General features: G+C 37.2%; 1 long non-coding RNA gene across 1 annotated transcript in view; it reads left to right on the forward strand.

Annotated features, from left to right (window-relative positions):
* Window positions 1-24,208, forward strand: part of LOC142872292 (uncharacterized) — an 89,009-nt gene extending 64,801 nt beyond the window's left edge. The window contains exons 2-3 of the long non-coding RNA XR_012920502.1: window positions 8,459-8,575; window positions 23,984-24,208. This is a non-coding gene — a long non-coding RNA (uncharacterized LOC142872292). The remainder of the gene's footprint in view (window positions 1-8,458; window positions 8,576-23,983) is intronic.
* Window positions 24,209-24,535: the final 327 nt, after the last annotated feature.

Genomic DNA, 24,535 nt, shown 5'->3' on the forward strand with positions numbered 1-24,535 from the left:
GCAGGGAATAATATTCTAGGCTGGGCATTGTTTTGTTTCAAAAGAGTGAGAATGGGGCCCTAGTCTCTCCTTGCTTGTAAAGTCTCATTAGAGAAGTCTGATGTTATTCGAATTGGCTTTCCCTTGTATGTTACTTGCTTCTTTTGTCTTACAGCTCTTAGAAGGGCCTCTTTAGTTGATACTTTGGTTAGTCTGATGACTGCATGTCGTGACGTCTTCCTGTTTGCATTGAATCTCCCAGGGGTCCTCTGAGCTTCTTGAACTTGTATATCAATATTTTGAGCAAAGCCTGGGAAATTTTCCTCTATTATATCTTCAAACAGCTTGTCCAAACCTTGAGTGTTGTCTTCTTCCCCTTCTGGTAAGCCTATGACTCTCACAATAGGTTTCTTCACATAATCCCACAGGTCTTGTAGGCTTTGCTCTTTTATCTTGTTTCTCTGCTCTATTTCTGTGACTGATTTATTTAATTGGAGGGTGCTATCTTCAAGCTCTGAGATTCTTTCTTCTGTTTGATCTACCCTGTTCTTGAGACTTTCCACTGTGTTTTGTAGTTCCTTGAATTGATTCTTCATTTCCAGGAGTTCGGATAAACTTTTCTTCCTTGTGTCTATTTCTTTTTCCATATCCTGGATGCTTTTTGTGGTTTCTTTGTGTTGGTTATTGAGTTGTTGTTTCAGCTCGGTGAGTGTTCTTATGATCCATATACGAAATTCCTCTTCTGTCATATTGGTGGCCTGATCTGGGTTGGTGTCCGTTTCTAGGGGGCTGGTGTTCCTCTTTGGGGGTGTGTTTTCCGTTTGGTTCTTCATATTTCCTGAGTTCTTTTGCTGATTTCTTCCCATGTCGATCAGTTGTTGTTTCTTTCATTTAGGTTATCGTTTGGGTATTCACACACCTTGTTTAGTTTCTGAGGCGTTAGGTGGTGTCTGTGAGTGAATCCCTGTGTGGTCCCTGTGTATTGAGTCACTGGGTGCTGTGGAAAGGCTGTACAAGATGCCAACCCTGTCAGTAGGTGGCGTTTGCTTGGAGGAACAGGCTATGCTGTTGATTTTGTGTCCTGTTGTTAGCTCTTGTTCTGGGCGGAGCTGGGTTGAGTAAGCCTGCCCTCAGGCAGTTATCAGGGGTCAAAGTTCTGTTCTCTGCTTCCAGGAAAAGCTGTCAGGGCAAGGCTGGAATGGTCCCGCTCAGCCAGAAAGTCCGCGCGTGGGGGTGGGGCTGTCTTAGACCCGCAGTCTGGAGCGGGTCTCGCTTCTTTCCACCCTCCCCAACTCCGCAGCTACTCCTGAGTCTCTGCCAGCAGGCCAGACCACAAGCCACCAGTCCTCCCCAGACTGTCATGCCGGCGGGGAGGTTCCCTGCACAGGAAAGCCACCTGGGCTGGGCACATGGCCTCCTCCTGGGAGGAGGGTTGCCCTCTAGGATGCTGTTCCACCCCTGGAGGCACACATACCTCAGTAGGCTGTTCACGTATAACCCTTCTGTGCCCTGGGCAATGCTAGCCCTCGGTGCAGGGGATCTGGTCTGCAGGTCCGACCTCCGGGTCCCAGAGTTCAAACTGTATCCCCACCAGGGAGAGGATTTCCGGTCCCAATTCACCCACAAGGAGCCCAAGCTGGGTCTATGTCTCTCAGCCTCTGAGTCTGCACCATTCTCCTGGGAACACCATGCCAGCAGCACCTGGGAGAGCTGGTGGGTAGGGAGCTCACAGTCTGAGTTCCCCTGAGTCAGCTGTAGGGTCCCAAAAGGGAAGGTCCCATTCCCTGGAGGTGCCTCTGGCTGGTGGCTGTATTGTCTCTCTAGGCAGCCGCGGGTAGGTTCGGCAGAGGGGAGGAGGAGGCAATATGGCGCCTGCCGCGCGGCTCAGGTCTGTGCACACGGAGGTGCCCGGAGGAAGTTTGGAACCTGGTGCCACGTCTGCTACAGGCTCACCGCTGGCTGGCGGCGGCCGTCTCTGGGCTGGTGTCCGCAGGTCTCTCCACCCGCTGGGGAGCCCACCAGCAGTCCCAAATGCAAGGGAGGGGAAACAGCAAATCCACCTACCCTTGCCGCTGGTCTCTGGGCTGCTCCGGTGGTCTCAGCCTCCAGTTCTCCTCCGCAGCCTCCTCCCGTGGAGTCTCCTGGGGTGTCAGGTACCCCTACTTCCAGCCCTCGTCCACTGTATGCTCGTCTTCTTGCTTCTTTTTTCTAATTTCTGCTAGAATCTGTCTTTTCTGCAGAGATACTCTGTCTGGCGGTGTTATTTGTCCGCCATCTTGCTCCTGTTATCTATGGTGGAGTCTTTGAGGTTTTCTATATGTAAGGTCATGTCATCTACAGAGCTAATTTTACTTCCTTCTTTCTAATTTCTATGTCTTTTATTTTTTTTTTTTATTGTCTAATTGCTCTGGCAAGAACTTCCAGTACTATGTTGAATAGAAGTGGTATAAGCGGGGGTCCTTGTCTTGTTCCTGATCTTAGAGGAAGATTTCAGCTTTTCCCATTTAAGTATGATATTAATTATGAGCTTATCATATATAGCCTTTATTATATTGTGGTACATTTCTTGTGTACCTAATTTGTTGACAGATTTTTAATCAGAAAGAGATATTGGATTTTGTCAAATGTTTTTTCTGCATCTTTGAAATGATCATATAATTTTTATCCTTTATTCTGTTAATATGGAATATTATATTGATTAATTTTTGCTTGTTAAACCATCCTTACATCCCAATGATAAATCCAACTTGGTTGTGTTGTATGATCCTTTTCATGGGTTCTTAAATTCAATTCACTAGAATTCTGTTGAGGATTTTTGCATTTATATTTATTATGGTTACTGGTCTATAATTTTCTTTTCTTGTAGTATCCTTGTCTGGTTTTTAGGTAATGCTGGCCTCATAAAACATGTTTGGAAGTATTCCCTCCTCTTAAATTTTTTGGAACAGTTTGGGAAAGCTTGCCATTAATTCTTCCTTAAATGTTTTGTAGAATTCATTAGTGAAGCCATCTGGTCTTGAGCTTTTCTTCGTTATGAGGTTTTTGATTAGTGAGTCAATCTCCTTATTTGTTATTGGTCTGCTCAGATTTTCTCTTTCTTCATGATTGATTTAATCTTTGTATATTGCATGTTTTTAGGACATTCTTCATTTTTTTAGGTTATCTAATTTGTTGGGGTGTAGTTGTTCATAATATCATAGTAGTTTCCTATATCCTTTTACTTTCTGTGGCATTAGTTTTAATGTCTCCTATTTCAGTTATAATTTTTTTCTCTTTTTTTTCTTAGTTTAGGTGAAGATTTGCTGATTTTGTTTACCTTTTCAAAAAACCTACTTAGTTTTATTGATCTTTGCTGTGGTTTTTCTATTCTCTATTTCACTTATTTCTACTCCAATACACATTATTTTATTCCCTTTACTAACATAACACTCAATTTGTTCCTTTTTTCCTAGTTCCTTTTAGTTTAAGGTTAGGTTGCTTATTTGAATTCTTTCTTTGATAAGAAAAAAACACCTAATGTAGATAAACACCTAATGTAAGTGTTTATCACTATATTTCCCTCTTAGAACTACTTTTGCTTTGGTAAAACTTATGCTATAAGTTTTGGTATGTTGCATTTCTTTTTTGTTTGTTTTAAAGTATTTTAATTTTTCCCATTTAACTTTTATTTGTTCTTCATTTTCAACCTATTTATATCTTTAAAGCTAAAGTGAGTCTTGTGTAGGTAGCATATAGCTTTTAGATATTGTTTGTTTGTTTATTTATTTTAGAGATGGGGTGTCACTCTGTTGCCCAACCTGGCCTCAAGTGATACTCCTGCCTCTAGATAAAATCCACTTAGCCACTATATATCTTTTGATTGGAGAATTTAATCCATTTATATTTAAAGTAATCATTGATAGGTAAAGACTTTTTCCTGGATGTAATAGTACTCTTGGTTGAGTTTTTTTTATTTTAATACATCACCTCACTCTCTCCTGGCCTTTGACTTTTGACAATTTGATTATAATGTTTCTCAGTGGAGACCTCTTTATATTCAACCAATTTAAGATTCTTTGGGCTTCATGGATGTGAATGCTTATTTACCTGTCCAGATTTTATAAATTTTTTGGTCGTTATTTTAAAAATAAGGTTTTTTCCTTCTTTTCTCTCTATGTGCCTTCTGTAATTCTATAATACATATATATTGCTTTTCTTGATGGTGTCCTGTAAGTCCTATTTGCTTTCTTCACTCTTTCTTGTTGTTGTTGTTTCTTTGACTGGATAATTTCAGATGATGTACCTCAGAGTTTGTTTATTCTTTCTTTTGCTGGATTGCTTCTGCTGTTGAAGCTCTCCACTGAATTTTTCAATTCAGACATTGGATTCTTTAGCTCCATAATTTCCATTTGGTTCTTTTTTTATGATTACCATTTCTGTTGAACTTATCATTTTGTTCATATATGGTTTTCCTGACATCATTTTTAGTCAGTGTTCTCTTGTTCTCTTACTCTCTTATCTGAGCCTGAAGGTGATTATTTACAATTATTTTTCAGGCAATTCATAGGTCTTCATTTCTCTAGGGTCAGTCATTGGAGCTTTATTTTGTGCCTTGGGTGGTGCTATATTACCTTATTTCTTCTTGTTCTTTGAGTCCTTGAATTGGTGTCTTCTCATTGGAAGGAACAATCATCTCCTCCAGTCTTTACTGATTGGTTTGTGGAGATAGACATCTTCACCAGTAGCCTGGCTAGAGATTCTTGGCATCTTACAGAACTTTTATGTGGATGCATCTGCTCCATTCCTCTTGTTTACTCTTTGGGGAAAGTTTTGTATTATGTGCTGTCTCTTGAGCTTGCAAAGCCTAGCCTGGTGCTGAGAGCCTTTTGTTTACCTTTGGTAGGGCCGTGCCTTCAACTGTTCAAGGTTGTACATCTTCTTTAATTTACCAGTTGAGCTGGTTACTAAAATCTGCACTTGTGGTGATCATGTGCTGTCTGAAAGATTTTGTGTACAACATCTGTTGGGGGCATGCAGATGCCATGCATGGAGATGTAATGCATAACACCAGCTACATGGGTGCTAGAGGTATGTGTTGGTTGATTGGATGAAGTCATAGGTTAGTTTTCCTGTAGGGCTCATGAGCAGGTCCTTACACAGGTTAGCAGAACCTGTGGCTGGCTATTGAAATCTGTGTTCCAGTTGCTGTGATCGTTTACTCCATCTCCCTGCTCCTTCCTGTCCCTCCACACAATTTAGCTCTTTTGATTCCCTCAGTGATATGGATAGGCAGCATCATGAAGACTGGGGAGGCTGTGCACTTAATTTGCTTTTGCTTTTCCCTGTTAGAGAAAGCATGGACTGAGGGGACCTCTCTTAGCACCAAGCTGGACCACCTTGGGGGAGTTATTATGTGGGTATAGTGAAACTGTTCTTTTTACCCTCTCCATTGAGTCTGTTCAGGTTTTGTTTTGCTCTACTAGCGGCCTGGAACCTCTTAGTTTGGCCTTGGGGCTCCCACAGAAGTATGCTTTCTGTAGGGTTGTTGCCAAAATTAGTGTTTCTGTGGTTAGATAAGGGCTGGAACTTTTTATTCTGCCATCTTGCTAATGTCATTACCTACTAAGTTTTGAAATTGGTTCTAATAATCTCTTAATGAGTTTGTATCTCAGGTCTTTATGTCACTGATGTCACTAGGGCCCCATGTTATGTGGAGAATAATAACATATAACTTGTGCAAATCATTTGTTTATCATCAACTTTCTTGATAAACACTTTATTTTACATTAAAAATGAGAAATTTTGGGCTAATTACTACTGAGTGTTTTTTTTTGAAAAAAAAAGTTGTTTATAAATAATAAAATAAATATCCAGCTTTATTATTATACCATATAAAAATGACAAAAGCCACTATAGTAAGAATTTTGTAATGATTTGTAACAGCATTGCTCAACCTCTATTCCATCATAAATTTCACATGCCTCTAATCTATCATTTCTCATGTTTCCTATTAATTTACTTGCTAGGCACTGATGGTTAAAACTATACATTGGATTTTAATTTTATTGATCATATAGTTTTCAGTTCTAGAACATATATTTGATTTTTTTTTTTGGTAAAACTTCTTATAGTTTTCTATATCCTGTGGATATATTCAAGCTTGTTTTTCATTTCTTTAAACATTGTAAGCATCTATATCTGTAAGGTTTATATCAGTATTTTTGTGGATTTCTGCTTCTGTATTTCTGCTTCTTTTGTTTCTGTGGGTTTATGCTTAGGGTGGTGTGTGTGTGTGTGTGTGTGTGTGTGTACTAGTGTAATTGTGTTGTTCATTGGTTTTGAAATTCTATTAATGAGAAGTTTTAATGTCAAGATAAAGATATATCCTTTTGAAAAAAATCTAAATCTGTTGCTGCCAGGTATATCAGGACACTGCTAATCTGGGAAGCTTAAAACTAAATTCTCAATTTAAGTTTTGTTTTGTTTTGTTTTGACTTGTTTTATTCTGTTCATAATCCATGTGATGTAAATTTGAGGCATAAGTGCCCAAGAGGTTGGCTTCTGGCTTCTGATTTATAATCTCTGAGAATGTTTTCCTTTTCCCTCTTATGCTTATTATTTTAAAAAGGTCCCTATGGGTAGGGTTGTTTACTTCTATTTCATCTTTATCTTGATGTTATATTCTTTTGGCATCCTAGCTTAATATTGAAGTGCCTTATTAAATGTCAACAACTTGGGTAAGACCAGGGTTTTACTTCTGCTTCTCCCATCCTATAATACCAACAAAATCATCTGATTTCAATACCAACTGAAGTTTTTTACCCTAATTAGCTCCATGGATTTCTGTTTTAACTTAGATTTTAGCCTAATTTTTTCTTACTATCTCTTTATACATTTTTATGCTTTTAAGAAGATGTTTCTTATTTTTGTCTTGCCTTTTTCATTGTTGTCAATGAAAGTGTTAGTTTAAATAAGTTACTCCATCACTACCCCATCACCAGTATGTATTCTTGGAATGCATTTTGCTGGCAGGGAGGAGTGCCATGGCTGGGACTTTAATACAACCTTGTTCTCAAGGGTTTATACTGTATTAGTCTAAAAGTAGAAATAATAAAGATAGTTTATGTTGATTTCCAAAGAGGTAGTAGGTAGGTATAATAAGGGCTACTGGTATTCAAAGGATGATTTAATCTCCAAGGGAAAGAACATTTTAAGTAGGTCATGTGGATAGGCCTTAAAATGGAGCTAGGTGGGTGGAGACATTTCAGGCAAAAAGATAGAGTAAAAATAAAGTGTGAAAGTAGAATGAGCATAGGGTGTTTTGGAGAATAATGAACATGGTACTTTGTCCAGGGCTTAAGATGACCCTCAACACATAGTTTGACTTAATATTTCTTGACTGACTTAATGAATGGCAGGTTATAAGAAGGAATTATCTTCTTAAGAAAATAAAGTCAAAGGGCAAATAACAGGAACATGTGAGGAAAAGGCAGAAGTTTTTCTGGGCATTATTTAGAACTGAGAAGAGAGGGTTAGATCATCAAATATTGGAGAAAAGCCCTAAGGTTTTCTCTTTTTTCCCCTTCAAATTTTGTTAAAGTATAATTTACACATAATAAAATGCACTCATTTTAAGTGTACAGTATGAGTTTTAATAAATGTATAAACCATATATATCATCAAATCTAGTTGTAGAATACTTTTACCACTTCCCCAAAAGTGCCTGTATGTCACTTCTAGTCAATTCCCACTATCCCTGGCCCCAGGCAACAAATTACTTGTTTTTCACAGTAAAATAATTTTTCCTTTTCTAGAATTTCACATAAATAGAATATTTTATCCAATCTTTTGTATTTTTCTTTTGCTCAACATATTTTTGAGATTTATCTATGCTGTTGCTACATCTCTGTTCTTTTTTGACGTTTAGCTGCAGAGTTACATTCCTTTGTGTAGGTGTACCACATTCTACTTATCTGTTTACCTGTGGTTAGAAATTTTGGTTGTTTCCAGTTTTTGGAAACTGAGAATAAACCTGCTTGTGAACATTCAGGTGCAAGCAAGTCTTTGTGGACATATATTTTTATTTCTGTTAGATAAATACCTGAAAGTGTAATTTCTGGCTCACATGTTAGGTATATATTTAACTTTTAGGGAAACTATCAAACTGTTTCCCAAAGTAGCATTTTACATTCCTACCAAGATTGTATGAGAATTTCAGTTACTCTACATACTCTGACAATTGAGTATCTTTTCATGTGCTTATTAGTCATTTGTATATCTTCTTAAGTGCCTACTCAAACCTTTTGGGCATTTTAAATTTTGTGTGTGTGTTCATACTTTTAAATTTAAGTGTTCTTTATATATTCTATGTATATCCTTTGCCAGATATATGTATTGCCCAATCTGTGGTTCATCTTTCTTAATAGCTTTTATTGAACGGCAAAAAAATTTTTCAATTTTAATGAAGTCCAACATATTCACATATATTATTTGTTCATAGGTTATCCAATCTAGATGTCTTCATTTTCAAGCTTTCAAGGATTTCCTGTTCCATTTTTTTCCTAGAAATTTCACAGCCTGATGAACCACGTTGAGTTTTATTTGTGTATGATGTTGGGTAAGTGTTGAGTTTCAGCTGTTTCCTTATAGTTATTCAGCTGTCCCAGAACTATTTGTCGAAAAGACTTTTTCCCGTTTAATTACCCTGTCATCTATATTGAAAATCAATTAACCATGGTCTGGATGAATCTGTATCTGAATTCTCTATGCTATTCCATTGATCTATGATTTTTTTACTCTGGCACTACTTTTTCTGATTACTTTAAATTTAGTCTTCTTTTATCTTTGTTTTCCAAAATTGGCCATTCTAATTTCTTTCCATTTCTATAATTTTTTAAATTAGCTTATAAATATCTAAAGATTAGTCTTCTGGGATTTTGACTGGGATTTGTTGGGTTTATAGATCACATTGGAAAGAACTGACAATTTAACACTCCTTCAATTAATATGGTTTATGTATTCTTTTATTTAGATCTTTTTAAATTTGTCTGAGAAATGTTATACAGATTTCGGGGTATAGGTCTTACACATTTTTTGGTAGATTTTTCTCATAAGTATTTCATACTTTTGGATACTGTACTGCTTTAAATTTTTTATTTAAAATTTCCAATTGTTCTTTGCTAGCATAGAGAAATACAGTTAACTTATACATATTGATCTTGTATCCTTGCATACTGATGCTTTGTGAAATTTATTTGCTTTTTAGGTAATTCCTTAGGACTTCCTGCATTGATGATTATGTTAAGTGCAAATAGATAGCTGTAAGTCTTAAGTTAATTATATTTACTGGTGAGAGGCGGTATCCTTGCCTAATTCCAGTATCATGGAGAAAGTATCAGCTTTTTCCATTTAATATGATGTTTGCTATAGGTTTTTCAAAGATTTCTTTTATTGTTTGTATAAATTCCTTGACATTCCTTGTTTGCCTAGATTGCTGAGTATTTTTTTAATTCATGTATGAGTTTTGAGTTTTTTCAAAAGCATTTTTTCAAATGCTTTCTTTTGCATTTATCCAGATGATTATATGCTTTCTATCTCTCCTTCTCTCTCTTTTTAAATATTATTTTGATGTTTGAATGTTTAATTGCCCTTATATTTCTGGGTGAATTATAGTATATTTTAATATGTTGCTGGGTTTGATTTGCTTATAATTTCTTAAAAATTTTCTGACACTACAATTTATTTTGTTGGAAGACTTTTCATTAAAAATAATATTTGTATAACTGACATAAATATATTCAGTTTTACTATTTTTGTGTTTGTCAGTTTTGGTAGAGTATGTCTTTCTAAATAATTTTCTCACTTCATCTGTGTTGTCTAATTATTAGCATAAGCTTGACCATAATATTACCTTATAGTATTAATTAATATTCCTTTATACATTCCTTTTAATATTGGTAGGCTCTACAGTGAGCTTCTTTCTTTAATTTACAAAATATTAGTAATTTATATTTTCTCTCTCCTTTTCTTGATTGGTCTAAACTAGATGTTTAGTTGATCAATTAGATTGATCATTTCAAAGATCCAGAATTTCCTTTTATTGATTTTATAAATTGTTGACCCATTTTTGTGCTTTGAGTTTTACTCTTAGCTTTATTTTTTCTTCTTTCTACCTCTTTGGGTTTAATTTCTCTTCTATACTAGCTTTTTATGACAGAAGCTTTGATCATGGATATTAGACCTTTTTCTTAATATAAGCATTTAAAGTTATAGATTTACAGAGTATAAATTACACATCTTTAGCTGCAACTAAAGCTTGAATAAGTTGTTCTTTCATTTTTTTGTTCAAAATATTTTCTAAATTCTTATGTGACCTCTTCTTTAACCTGTGGCTTATATAGAAGAGTTTCATGTTATTTATTTATTTATATTTCAAAATATTATGGGGGTACACATGTTTTTGGTAACATGGATCACTTCTATAATGCTTGAGTCAGGCGTATAAGAATGCCCATCACTCAAAGTGTGTTCATTGCACCCATTAAGTAGGTTTTCATGCATCCCTTCCTCCCCCTCCTCTGTACTTGATTTCCACTGAGTTTACCTCCCTCAGTGCACATATGTGCTCATTGGTAGGTTTAATAGCAAGTACAATTTAATAGCAAGTACATGTGGTGTTTGATTTTTCATTCTTTAGATACCTCATTTAAGATAATGGTCTCCAGCTTCATCCAAATTGCTACAAAAGGCATTAATTCATCCTTGGTATACATATACCACATTTTGTTAATCCACTCATGAATTGATGGGCACTTGTGTTGATTTCACATCTTCACAATTGTGAATTGTACTGCAATAAACATTCAAGTGCAGGTGTCCTTTTGATAAAATGACTTGTTTTCCTTTGAGTAAATATCCAGTAGTGGTATTACTGGATCAAATGGTAGGTCTACTTTTAGTTCTTTGAAGAATCTCAATACTGTTTTTCATAGAGGTTGTACTAATTTGCAGTCCCATCAACAGTGCATAAGTGTTCCATTCTCGTTGTATCCACACCAACATCTATTGTTTTTGAACTTTTTAATAAAAGCCATTTTAACTGGCGTAAGTTGATATCTGATTGTGGTTTTAATTTGCATTTTACTGGTGATTAGTGACATTGAGCATTTTTTCATATGTTTATTGGTCATTTGTCTATCCTCATCTGAAAAGCTTCTGTTCATGTCTTTTGCCCAATTTTAATGTGGTTGTTTGTTTTTCTGTTATTGATTTGCTTGTGTTTCTTGTAGATTCTGGTTATTACCCCTTTATTGGATATATAGCTTGTGAATATTTTTACCATTCTGGGGGATGTCTATTTCCTCTGTTTATTATTTCCTTAGCTATGCAGAAGCTTTTTAATCAAGTGTCATTTATTTATCTTTGTTGTTGCTGTGATTGCCATTAGGGTCTTCATAAATTCTTTGCCTAGGCTGATATCTAGATTAGATTTTCCTACATTTTCATCTAGAATTCTTATGGTTTCAAGCCTTAGGTTCTTACAAAACATATGCTACATACACTCATATGAGTGAAGTAGACAAGCCCCATTTAAACAAAAGAAAATTCAAAAATATAAAGTTACAGATGCTTCAAATGACAAGGAATCAGTGCAAGAACTCTGGAAGTATAAAAAATCAAAGTGAATGGATACCCCCAGAGGGGAACACCAGCTCTCTAGCAATGGATACTAACCAAAATTAAAATATGGAAATGACAGATAAAGAATTCCAATTATGAATTGGATTGGATTAAATGGATTCTTTCTGATATTTTCAGGTTTTTGTTTCCTTTTTCTTCTTTTCCTGATATGTTTTTGGTTAAGCATTTTGAATTCCATTTTATCTCCACTTAAATTGTTATCTAAAATAATTATTATTTTAGTGATTGTTGTGTGTTTTGGTTTATAAAAGGCATATTTAATTATTATGGTCTACCTTCAAATAATATTATATAATTTCTTTGCCATATGACAGTATACTGCCATTCCTCCTTCCTGTTCTATATGTTACTGTTATTATATATTTACAACCTATATGTGTTATAAATCGTAGCATATTGTTTTTATTTTTATTTAAAGAGTCAGTTATCTTTTTTAGGGTGAGTACAGTGATTTATATTGGTGGTACTTGACAAAGTGGGTCTCTCTAATCTGATCCTCTTATTTAGGAAGTCTGGGATGGAAACTGTGTTGAGGTTGGGCTTTTTTTTAGTGTGTTGGGACATTGAATTACGGCAAGGACTCCCCAGCACCTGAAAATCTGTCTCTTCTTCTCTTGCTATTGCTGGGACTGGTAGTCCCAAGTCTCTTGCTCCTTGGTGGCTATGTGGAGCATAAGGTACACTACTCTTTTCCTGTAATCAAATTCATCATCATACCAGGAAATCAGGTGGACAAAGTGGTCATTGTGAGCAATGATAGCCCCATAATCAAATCGGAAGTATAGATGTCACTGTTAAAGTCATAGGAGACAATCGGGTTCTCAGTGTAGCTCAGGATGTCCTTTAGGGGCCCTCTGATACCTGCTTTACCACCTTCTTGATGTCACCATAATTGGTACATTTCTCTACCTGGTAGAGCAGATCCACAGCCAACACACTGGAGATGGTGACACAGGAATCCAGGTCAGAGAATTTTCCATTCAGCTCCAGGATAACCTGGCTGACAACGTTGGCATGTCCAGTAGATGTATAGATGATGTTCTGAGCAGTCCCACACTGACATGCTAGTTTCTTAAATGGGCAATCCAGTCTTCTTGTGTCAGTTATGATGTGGACTTTGGTACCTCCATGAAGCCAAAGTTATCCTGGATGATTTTTGTCTGAGGGGCAAAGCAGTTGGTGGTATGAGGCATTGCTGAAAATTTTGAGGGAGTTATTATACTTTTCATAGTTCTGGGAGTCAGGGATGGAAACTCTGTTGTGGTTGAGGGCATCATAAATATGAAGGCATCAGTAGAAGGGGCAGAGAAGATGACTCTTTTGGTTGCACCCTTTTAATGAGCCCTAGAACCAATGAACTTCACAGCATATTCAGCACCAGTATCATTGCATTTGATAGCACTAGCATCTTGCTTCTGGAAAACAGAGATGGCCTCCCCATTATTGAAAAGCTTCTGATTCTCAGCCTTGCTGTGCCACTGAATTTTCCACATGTAAACTCATATTGGAACATGTAGACCATGCAGTTTACACAAAGAAGGAGTCATGGATGATGACAGTCTCCTCTTTTTTTTTGGAGTTAAAAGCAGCCCTGGCATCCAGGTGCCCACTGAACAAATGGGCTTACTTGGCCCTTTGTGATTATGTCTCAGGCATGTGACTGAGTGGCACTGCAAAAGAACACGTGGCTGTCTGTGGAACAGGGAGGAACACAGACCTAATTATTTTTTAAGAAGCTTAAAAATGAAGACAATCTTCTTTTATATTTACTCATATGTTTACCATTTTTGGTGCTCTTTATTCCTTTGTGTAGATTCAAGTCTCCATCTGGTGTAGTTTTCCTGTGCCCAAAGAAATTCTTTTAACATTTCTTTTAGTGCAGATCTGCTGGTGGAAAAATTTCACAGCACATGTTTATCTGAAATCTTTTTTTTTCACCTTTTTGAAGGATATTTATGCTGTGGTCTCAGGGTTTTAACCAGCAGAGGGCGCTGTTCCTCTCTACAGTCTGAAACGAAGATAAATGCTGAGATGCTTCCAGCAGACCTCTCAGCTCTCAGTGAAGCTGGAGTCCTTGTCTTCGTTCTGAATTTGCAGAAAGGGTCGTTTCCACTCAAGGCTTGGCAAGAGAAGAGAACAGCTGCTCTATACAGTCTGCTAGATAAATGAAAATATTAGTAGGAAGTAGTACTAATAGTTTACTTGAAATAGGTCAACAAGAATTTGTGGTGTTATTCAGATACTAAATTATTTTTTTCCTAGCAAGACATTTATAAAATAATACTAGTGTATTATGGCTTAATTTTCAATTGTGAGAAAGAATTGGTCTAGGCTTGCTTTCAGGATAAGAGGCAGGTCTGTTTGTCCTCTCCAAGGCAGTGCTTGCTACTCATGTCTTTCTCTTGACAATGCTCATAACTTTTTCATCTTGTCTCAGAAGTAGGTAAATCAGAGCCATAATATTAGTGATTTGGACGTGGATTCCAAAGCAGTTGGTCATTTGTCTGAAGATTATATTCTATTATTAATTTCACCTTAATATATGAATGTAATGCTTTATTTATAGAGAATCTTATAATCTGGTATGAAATAGAAAGAGGTTTCCCACCTCTAAAAGCTCATAAAATAGTTTACATGTAGAAGCACCCAAATTTTGTAACACTAAACTGATGACCAGAGCCTATGTTATACAACAATACAAAAATTGTTTGTCAATATATTTTTTCATAGTATATGGGAACTCATGAATGATGGTGCAACTTTTCTACAACAGAACTTTTGCCTATTATATTCTGAAGAGAATCATTATTAGATAGGCAGTTGGATATACTTTGATAGACCTGACTCTACAATATACTGGCTATGTGACCAACATATTGAATTTCTCTAAATCTCAGTTCCCTTTTTGGTAACATTGGAATAACCATATTGTTTAGCTCACAGGGCTATTGGGATTTTCTTGAGATAATATGTGTAAGCCACACAGTATAGTATCTGTCACATTTTGACAGGATAAATGTCAAGGATTATTTTAATTAGTTTTTATGTTCAGGTAAAGAAATACATAAAATTAAAGAAAAATTATAATCTCTATTCTATGGCTACTTCAAGAAGCATGGAGGGGATGCAAAAACAGAAGCAGATGGATAAATAAATACTAATGATTTTCTAATTTAATGGAATATCCAGTAGCTCTGATAAAACATAATGCATACGATTTTTTGAACAGCTTTCTGTTATAAGTCAGGACTAATGGTTTGATATAATAGAAAAGCCACTGGATTTTGTCCAAAGACTTTTGTCCAAAGACTTTTGTCCACAGTCTTTTGTCCAAAAACTGCTTTATCATGGTTGTATCACTTCCTACCACCTAGTTTTTGCACATACACCTATTATCCCCTCTGGCCATACATGGGAGATGAACCTTTTCTAGAGTTCCTTGTCAAACATGAGAAAGTTTCTGATGCCTTGCCTGGGAGGGCCACTGGCTGTCATGAATAGGCGATGTTATATTCCTGAAGTAACTGGACCTCACCTCTTATGGGCTGAGTTGTATCCCCCGAACATTTATATGTTGAAGTCTTGACTTCTAGCTCTTTAGAAAGTGACTGTATTTGAAATAGGGATGAGGTAATTAAGGTTAAATGAGGTAATTGGGGGTGATCCCTAATCCAGCAATGGATTGATGTCCTTATAAGAAGAGGAGTTTAAGACACAAACATGCACAGAGGGAAGAGCATGAGAAGACACTAGAGGAAGACTGCCATCTACAAGAGAGAGGCCTTCAGAAGAAACCAACCCTACTGACACTTCTATCATGGATTTCTAGCCTCTAGAACTGTGAGAAATAGATTTCTTTGTTTAAGCCACTAAATCTATAGTACTTTGTTATAGAAGCCCTAGCAAACAAATACACCACCTGTCACCTTTGCTCTAAGTCTCCTGTTAGCATGACTTCTCCAAGGGATTGGGGACTCTACTATGTAATAATGTTCATAAACTTATGAGTAACACCATTCATGCTTTTCTTGTGTGAAAAGAATTAAATATATCATCTTTGCCTGCAAAATGAAAAATTACTGACCTGAACTCACGTTTGAAAGACTTCATTTTCCTCTAAGTGCTGAGGTCTGACAATATGTCACATATTAAAGTCTGCCAAGATATTGCAATGGAGCTGTCTGTGGCTTTTCTTTTCAACTGTGTGAAGGAGAACAAAGAAAAGATGAAGGTGCATTCTCTTACTTTCTTGAGGTTCATGTGTGAATATTGGATGCTACTATCTAGCCTATAAGAAAAGTGAGTACGTACGCAAGACAAACTGAAGGAGTGCATGCTTTTAGAAAGCCAAAAGGACAGTCCAGCTGTGCTGAATGTTACAAAAGCTTACTAGTGAAGAATTCAAGTTCTGAAAGTTAAATTGCCAATTGGTGCTTTGGGTTCAATTGCCAGCTGGCTGTCAAAAGCAGCAGGTTCATTTCAAACTGGGATGACTGTAACAGCATTTTAAATTAACACCCAGTATTTGTTGCTGCTGCCATAACAAATTACTACAATTTTGGCAGCTTTAAAACAATATCCATTCATTATTTCACAGTCCATGAGTCAGAATTCAGGCACAACATGACTCAGCAAGGCCCTCTCAGCTCAGCATTTTATAAATGCTGAAATCAAGATGTAAGCCAGGCTGGGCACTTCTTATCTGAAGACGCTGGGAAAGAATCTGCTTCCAAAGTAACATTCATCTGTTGGACAGGTAGGAGGGGGAAGTGAGGATGGGTACATTTATACCTAAAGGATTTGCACTGTCTGGGGGATAGACATGATTGCAACTCTTACTTGAACAGGTGCAAAGACAATTTATGTAACCAAAGCATTTGTGTCCCTGTAATACTCTGGGGGGGGGGGGGGAAGAATCTTCTTCCAAGCTCACTGGTTGGTTTCAGAGTCCAGTTTCTTGCAGTCCTGGGAATGAGGTCCCTATTTCCTTGAAACACGGCCCCCTTAGTTTTAAAGCCAATAATAGTGGGTCAAATCCGTCTTGCTCTATGAATCTCTAACTTCTCTCTCTAGCTTCTCTGGCTACCAGACAGAGAAACATCTCTGATTTTAAGGCGCACATGATTAGATTAGTTCCACCTGGATAATCTTTTTACTTTAAAGTCAGCTGATTAGTAACCTTAATTACATCTTCTAATTCTCTTTTGCCATGTGATTGAACAAATTCTTGGGAGTAGCTGGGGACAAAGTTTAGAGGGGACAGAATTCTTCCTACCATATATCCTTAGGTGACACCCTTTTAATTTACTTAAATACATTTTTATTTCATTTTGGAATAATTATGAACATGCAATAGCATCAAAATAATGACATTTTGACTTCCATAGATGTACTTGTGTTTGCATTTTTTATTTTTTATAATAAAATCTTCACTTTTCTCTGTGATTTATCCTAACAAGGAAAAAACACTTTCTGGCAGTGATTGTCAAACTTTAGAGTGCATGAGAATTACCTGGAGAGCTTGTTAAAACACAGATTTCTGAGCTACACTCCTGAATTTCTGATTCAGTACCAACAAGACAGAACCTTGGTAATTTGCATTATTAATAAGTTCCTAGTATTAGTATTATTACTACTGATCCAGGGTCCACAGTTTGGAAACCACTATCTTGGGTTGTTTTATTTCTATTTCTTTACTTATGAAAAAGCAAAAATGTGCTACTTCATGTTTTTGGGAATACCTGCAATATTTGTGTTGCTCTAATTATTTTATATTTACCCCGTAAAATAATGTGATGAGAAAAAAATGTGACATGGAAAGAGGGAAACCTATCATTAATGATATTTGGGCCATTTCCTTATAGGCACCAGAAAATGATGAGTTTGTTCTTTATCTCTTATTTATTTTCTTTACCTAAATATTTCCCTATGAAAATGAAGCACAAGTTAGTAAAAAGAAGAGTAGAAAGGGAGATCCAAAGAACGTGAATCATTAACATTCAAATGTTTTCACTGGAAGTAGAGTTTCCAGGAAAGTTTTTTGAGACAGTCTCACTCTGTTGCCCAGGCTAGAGTGCCATAGTGTCAGTCTAGCTCACAGCAACCTCAGACTCCTGCGCTCACGCAATCCTCCTGCCTCAACCTCCCGAATAGCTGGGACTACAGGCATGTGCCACCATGCCCGGCTAATTTTTTCTATATATTTTTAGTTGGCAAATTAATTTCTTTCTATTTTTAGTAGAGATGGGGTCTCGCTCTTGCTCAGGCTGGTCTCAAACTCCTGAGCTCAAAGGATCCACCCACCTTGGCCTCCCAGAGTGCTAGGATTATAGGCCTGAGCCACCACGCTGATCAAGCCGGGCCTGTCAGGAAAGTTTTTTTGAATTTGATTTAATTCTCATTCTTCCTTTAGTGAACCCAATAGTCTAAAAAAATATTTGCTAGAATTTTTCCCCAAAGTATAGTAAAGTATTTTTGCCAGTGATATCATTGTTCACATTGGATAATTTCTATTCTAAAATGTGTATCTCCTTTTCATGGAGGAAGATTTACCAAAAAGATATTTCACAGTTAAGGTGGAGAACTTTTAAGTAAATTAGGATATTGTTTTTTTACAGATGACAATTATTTCTTTCATATTACAGTATTCTTAGTAATAGTAATGATTCCTAATTCTAATGGAGATATTATTGATAAAGTGGTTACTATATTTCATAACACTAAAGGTGAAAACTGGAATCTGTAAATGGAGACATTTAAAAAACATTCTCTGTCCAATTTTCTAAAAGTGAAGAATATGGCAAGACTGTAAGATGCACTAGGTAGGGGTTTTGGAGGTTGGGGAGTATAGAAACCAAATGGAAGTCTTGGGGAGAAGGGAAAAACTCTAATGAAAGACAAAGGAAAAAGATGACAATATCAGTGAAAAGGGTTACTTTGCTTTTTCTCAATGATGTTAAGTGGATTTCCAATTCTCTTCTGTGCACTATTTTCCTCAGTAGAGGTCCAGTCAGGTTGCTGGCTTCTCAGAACTCAGATGGGAAAAGTAGGAAAATATATTCTCCAACACCTCCAAGATTCTGCATAGAATCCTTTGAAGTCCAGGCAATCTGACTCCCAAATAAGTTCCTCTAAACCCTGACCATGTCTGTTCAGAAGGAAAGAGCACCAAAGGCCATGGGTGAGGGCAAATGGGTTTCCATGTTAAGGTTATTAAAGAATTTATAGTATCTACGTATGATTTTATTACTTAACTTTTAATATATTTGTTTTGAGTTTGAATAAACTGAAAAGAATATATAACAACAGGTTTTGGTAAGAATAGACCTAGTAGCAATGCCATAAGTTGTTTGGGGCAGTTCATTACATAATAGGCAAATAGGTCTGTATCCTGTGTAGGACAGATCATTTTTATATAGTGGTGAAAATGAATCAGAAGCAAATAAACAAGATTTCCAGTCAGTAAACCCTGGGTTTGCCTCTGATCCCAATAGTTTGTGGATTCCGGAATAACAAACCCTAAAATGCTCCCTTATATCAGTAAATCTGTGTGTGTGTGTGTGTCTGTGTGTTTACACAAGGATGCTTCCTTGGGAGCTTAGAAACTGGAAACAACTCAAAACATTACAGGGGTTTTGGCACACAAGAAGCCAGAAGCAAATATGTGCTAGGTGCTACTGTATATTTTCATTCTTTAAGGAACAAATTGCTGCCATTGATCCTGGAACCAGGCAGCACTCACACACCATATTCTGAGGTTAAATGGCTGGCCTACCAATGGAAGTGAATTTTCAGTGTTGAAATATCTTCCAAATCAAAATCTAGCAGCATGTGGGTCTATGAGATGAAATAGAAAGGCCCAGAATAGGTAATTATAGTACTACCTCATAAGTTTGGGATCCATTTGTTTGTTTTATGTATGATGTGACACAGCTCCTAGTTACCTCAGAGGTCCATTCTAATTTGAAAACTGTTGTTTTATTTTGTTTGTTTGTTTTTTTATATTACACCAGTCTTTGTGTTTTATTAGACACAGTAATAATAATTTATAGTTAATATTGTTTTATTCTGCAATGTATTTTTTAACTGAGGAATATTTTTGAGATATATCCATTTTGAAACAGACAGAAAAAAGATAGACTTCATTCATTCCTTTGGAATGCTGTCTGGTTTTCCATTATAAGCATCTTCTACATTTTATTTATTCATCCTTCTATTGATTGACATTAGGTGGATTACAATATTTTGCTGTTATAATGATGTAGGGAACATTCTTATTTGTCATATCCACATGAATCCATGTTTGCATTTCTCTGGCACAGATATTTAGAAGCTAACTTTCTAGTGCAGGAGGAAGCTTGGTTATAATTTTTTTTGGTGATTATTTCTATAAAAAAGACATCCGCACTAGAATGTTTATAGCTGCACAAATCACAATTCCAAAGATGTGGAAATAACCCAAGTACTCTTCAACACATGAGTGGATTAATAAAATGTGGTGGATGTATACCATGGAGTTCTACTCAGTCACAAAATACAATGGTGATCTAGCACCTCTTGTATTATCCTGGATAGAGCTGGGGCCCATTCTACTAAGTGAAGTGTCACAAGAATGGAAAAGCAAGCACCACATGTACTCACCACCAAATTGGTATTAACTGACTTAACTGACCAACACTGAAGTGCACATATAGTAGTAACATTCATCGGGCGGCGGGCAGGTGGGAGGGGGAAGAAAGGATGAATATATTCACATCTTATGGCACCGTCTGGAGGATGGACACACTTGAAGCTCTGATTCAGGTGTGGCAAAGGCAATATATGTAACTTAAACATTTGTACCCCTGTAATATGCTGAAATGAAAGCTGTTGTATTTGGGGAGAAGGGAGGGCTCTTTTTAGACTGCCTTATCTTTTAAAGGCATGGTAAGGGAAAGGCAAAAGTGAAGGGAAGAGGTCAAATATGCCACGGCTTTGCAGGATATTTTGCAGGAAAGTACAGCAATGTTCTTGTCTACCAGCTAAAGTGCGTGTGACATGCTAAGCACTAGGCTAGGTGTCTATATTTCGTTTTAATATCAAACAATTTGGAGAAATTGAAGCTAAGAGTGGCGGAATGATTGTGAATGGATTGTAAGTCTGAGCGTATCTTGTCCAAAGCCCACTCTGAATCCTGAGCTGCTGCCGAAATCTGACTGAATCAGCCACCAATGACCTGGGTGACTGTAAAATCACAGTGTTCTTATTATGTAAAACAATGGATCATCTCTAAGGTTTATTCAAAAAGGTCTGAAAACATGACTGTATTTCTAGGAAGATAAAAGGCATTGGCAAAATCTCCTTCACTACTTTCAGGCTGAGAAGTAATTTCCCCCAACTTTGTAAAAGCCCTCACACCTATTTAACTTCAGTTTATGCAAAGTCCTTTGGGTGTAAGTAAATGAAGTATTTTAACAAAGTAATTTCTTTTAGAAAATAGGTAGCATAACAAATAACAGAACAATTGGCACCAGGAATAACTTTCTTGGTTTTACTTATTCTAGATTGGCTAATTTATTTTTATGCCTCAAGAGGCATAAGAAACATTGAGCATGGTCCCAGTTAAAGTCTTGTCACAAGTGTTATGGTACCTGCAAGGAAGTCTTGACTCCTGTTGCAAGACGCTAACAGACCTGGCCCCTGCCCACCTCCCCAACTTGTCTCTCCACACTCAGCTGAAGCCACATTGGCCTCCCTTGCTGTTCTTTGGACAGTCCCAGCTTCACTGCCTCAGGACCCACGTATTCTGTTTGGAATGCTCTGCCCATAGATATTTTCATGGTTTATTTCCTCTCTTTGCTGAGATCTAAACACAGAAGGCTCCAAATGTTTGCCTACACTGTACAAAATAGTGTGCTCCACCTGCCCCCTCCAACACTCTCTGTCATTTTGCTCTGCCCTATTTTTTTTCCATAGCACTTACCTCTTATGCTATATTGCACATTTATTTTTATTTATTTTCTCATTTCCTCCCACTCCAGATTGTAAGGTCCAAGAGGGCAAGGACATCATCAGTCTCATTTTATCAGTCTATTCCAGCCCTCAGGACACTCCTGGCCATGTCACTGCCCGATGAAGCCATATTTGCTGAATGAAAGCAGCTAAATGTGTGGTTGCAGGTGACTTTTGGTTAATAGTATTTGATCTGAATGAAGCTTCTCATGTCAATTAAAACCCAAGCAAAAGGGCTAATCAAATTATTATTTTTTCTCTGTCTTTGCCTTAAGTAATAGACTGAGAATTCCTGGGATAGGGTGAGACGCAGAAGCTGGCATCAATTTAATTAAAAAGGAGCTGTTTTAAATAGCAGAGTCATTCTGACCCAGTGTTAATGAGGGAAAACTGATGTCGCAGCTGGGGCTCCTATCCTGGCTGTGCTGCTGCTGCCTTGCAAGGTGGCAGGAGCACGTTCTGCTGCGCCCAGGCAGGTGGTGCCACTTGTCTGGGCAACTGGGGCATCTCCTGCAGGAAGGTCAGCCACGTAGTACCATTAATGTGACAACGTGGAGGAGCCCTTCCCTCTACAGCAGGTCAGCAGGAGAAAAAACGCGTGAGGATATTGGAGTCAGGAACTGGGATTAAAAACCCTCCTAAAATGCCAGTATATTGAGTAACTAAATTTATGAGTGATAAAGACATTGAGAAGAGAAAGGCAGAGGAGAGGCAGAATGATGCATGTGCCTTCCCATTGCTCATTTATCTGTACCTTCATGCTCACGTCCTCCTGGAGAGAGGAGCGCCTGGGATGCTTCAGTGAGCCTTAGATATACTCCCAACATATAGGTTTACTCTCCTCAATTTTCAGAATATGCTGTGAAGAAAATGTTCGTTTACATTAATGACATTTTGTTTTGAAATGGACCATTTATATAACACATTACCGAATGCCTACTATATGGCAGTCTTTGTACTCGGAACCAAGGCCACAGAGTGTAATAAGACATAATTTCTATGTGAGGGCATGCAAGCAATGTTAAAAATACCATGCAAAGGGAGTGAACTAAATATTATGGGCTCCCCAAGGAGAGTGTATTATAATTGGGGGCCTTAGGAAAGGCCTCAGTTAGAAGGTAATATTTGAATTTGAAAGATGAACAGCACTTTTGTCAGACGGAAAAGCCACGGAAAGGGCATTCCATACATAGAGAAAAGAGCATGTACCAAAGCAATGGATTGGATTTAGGTATTGGCAAGAATTTTGGCTCGTATGTGTGCTTGTGTTTGCACACATATGTGTGTGTGTGTCCACTTGGGGGAGTGTTATAGAATATCTGTCATCATATCTGTCGTCAAGGTTTGTTGAAGAAAATCTCAGCCACTCTATATATTGCAACTTTGAAATGTTTAATACACAGATTAGAAGCTTCTACTCATACTCATTGGAAGGCTTTGGAAGAGAATAAGATCATCTCAGTGCAGAACATTTATGAAGTGATTCTCACGTGCTCACTCAGAATGTGCTTCCAATCTCATGGCCACCCAAGCATCTGCTTGCAATTTGGGGAATAATACCCTCTAAATCTTTAGATTTGGGCTTGGAAGGATTTACTTTCCAAATTCTGTGTGATGCCTGGGAGTGGTAGACTCTAACTGAAAACCACACGGGGAAGGGTACTCACAGCATCCTTTTTGTTGCTATACTCTTTTTGGCAGTGTAGAATAGACTTTAGAAGGACTAGGATGGTACTGAACTGATGGCAGACAATCACGCTCAGTGAAAGACAGGCAAGGCATGCTGGAGTCTGATTGTACTGGCTTTCATGACATAATATGTGTTTGCACTTTATTTATTTTGGAATCAGTAAAGTAGTTACTGAATGCTTTAACTCAGGGAGTGAAATGATTAACTGAGTTTTAGAAAGATTATTTCTTTTATTACCAGAAAATAATCTTATAAATTTAAAGAGAAAAAACGAATGAAAGAAAGAAACTAATGGCACTGATAAATAATTTGTTGTTTGGATTAAAGGGAAATACAAAGCTTGCTTCCCAAGCTTTGTCTTTTCCTTAACAGCCATGTTTTGGTTCTGCAAATGTGACTTGAGCAGCTAGCTATACACCAGCACTGTGCTTTCAGGAGGAGAAGCACTCCGATGGTCTCCATTTTCACTCTTCTCAAGCCTTACTCACCCGGCTAGAAACAAAATTCTATCTGCAATGGTCACCAGTGGACTTTGTGGCAGAGACTGCTAGCTGTCTACTAAAGATTTGTGTTATCTTTGCATAATGTAGAGGTTGCTATGAAGTCACTGATCAGCCACTTTATTCCCCACCTCTTTTCATTCAGGTGGGACCATGTCCCTGAATTCTGTTCAATGGAGTGTGTGTGAAAATACACCAATTCCAGAACTGGTGCATAAAACCTTCCACACAACCCTTCAAACTCTTTTCCCATCTGTTGGATGGATGAAACTTTCCTGGATGACATTGAAAATCACATAAAAAAAGGCAGAGTCACCAAAACCTTCGGTCCCAGAAGCATCTTCAATTCTTGCACCACATGCCACCTCCACCTCCACCACCACCAACCGGGCCTTATTTGAACAACAACAACAAAAATACTTCTATTTCATTAATCTACTGAGATTGTGAAGCTTTTCTATTACCACAACTAGTAATCGTTTTCTCTTTGCTTTTCTGTACCAACACGTACCATCTCTTTAGCACACAATGCCTGTGGGCATTTAAATGAGAATGTCTTTTGAGCACTTGAAAGTATAGATAAGGAATTTAAGATGTTCTAAATATACAGAATTTTGGAGTTGTTAGCACATAGGTAGTAGTTGAAATCGTAGGTAAGGGTAGGATGATTCAGGGAGAATGGGTAGAATGAGAAAAG

This window comes from Microcebus murinus, chromosome 1 (genome assembly GCF_040939455.1).
Source record: "Microcebus murinus isolate Inina chromosome 1, M.murinus_Inina_mat1.0, whole genome shotgun sequence".
NCBI classification, from domain to species: Eukaryota; Metazoa; Chordata; class Mammalia; order Primates; family Cheirogaleidae; genus Microcebus; species Microcebus murinus.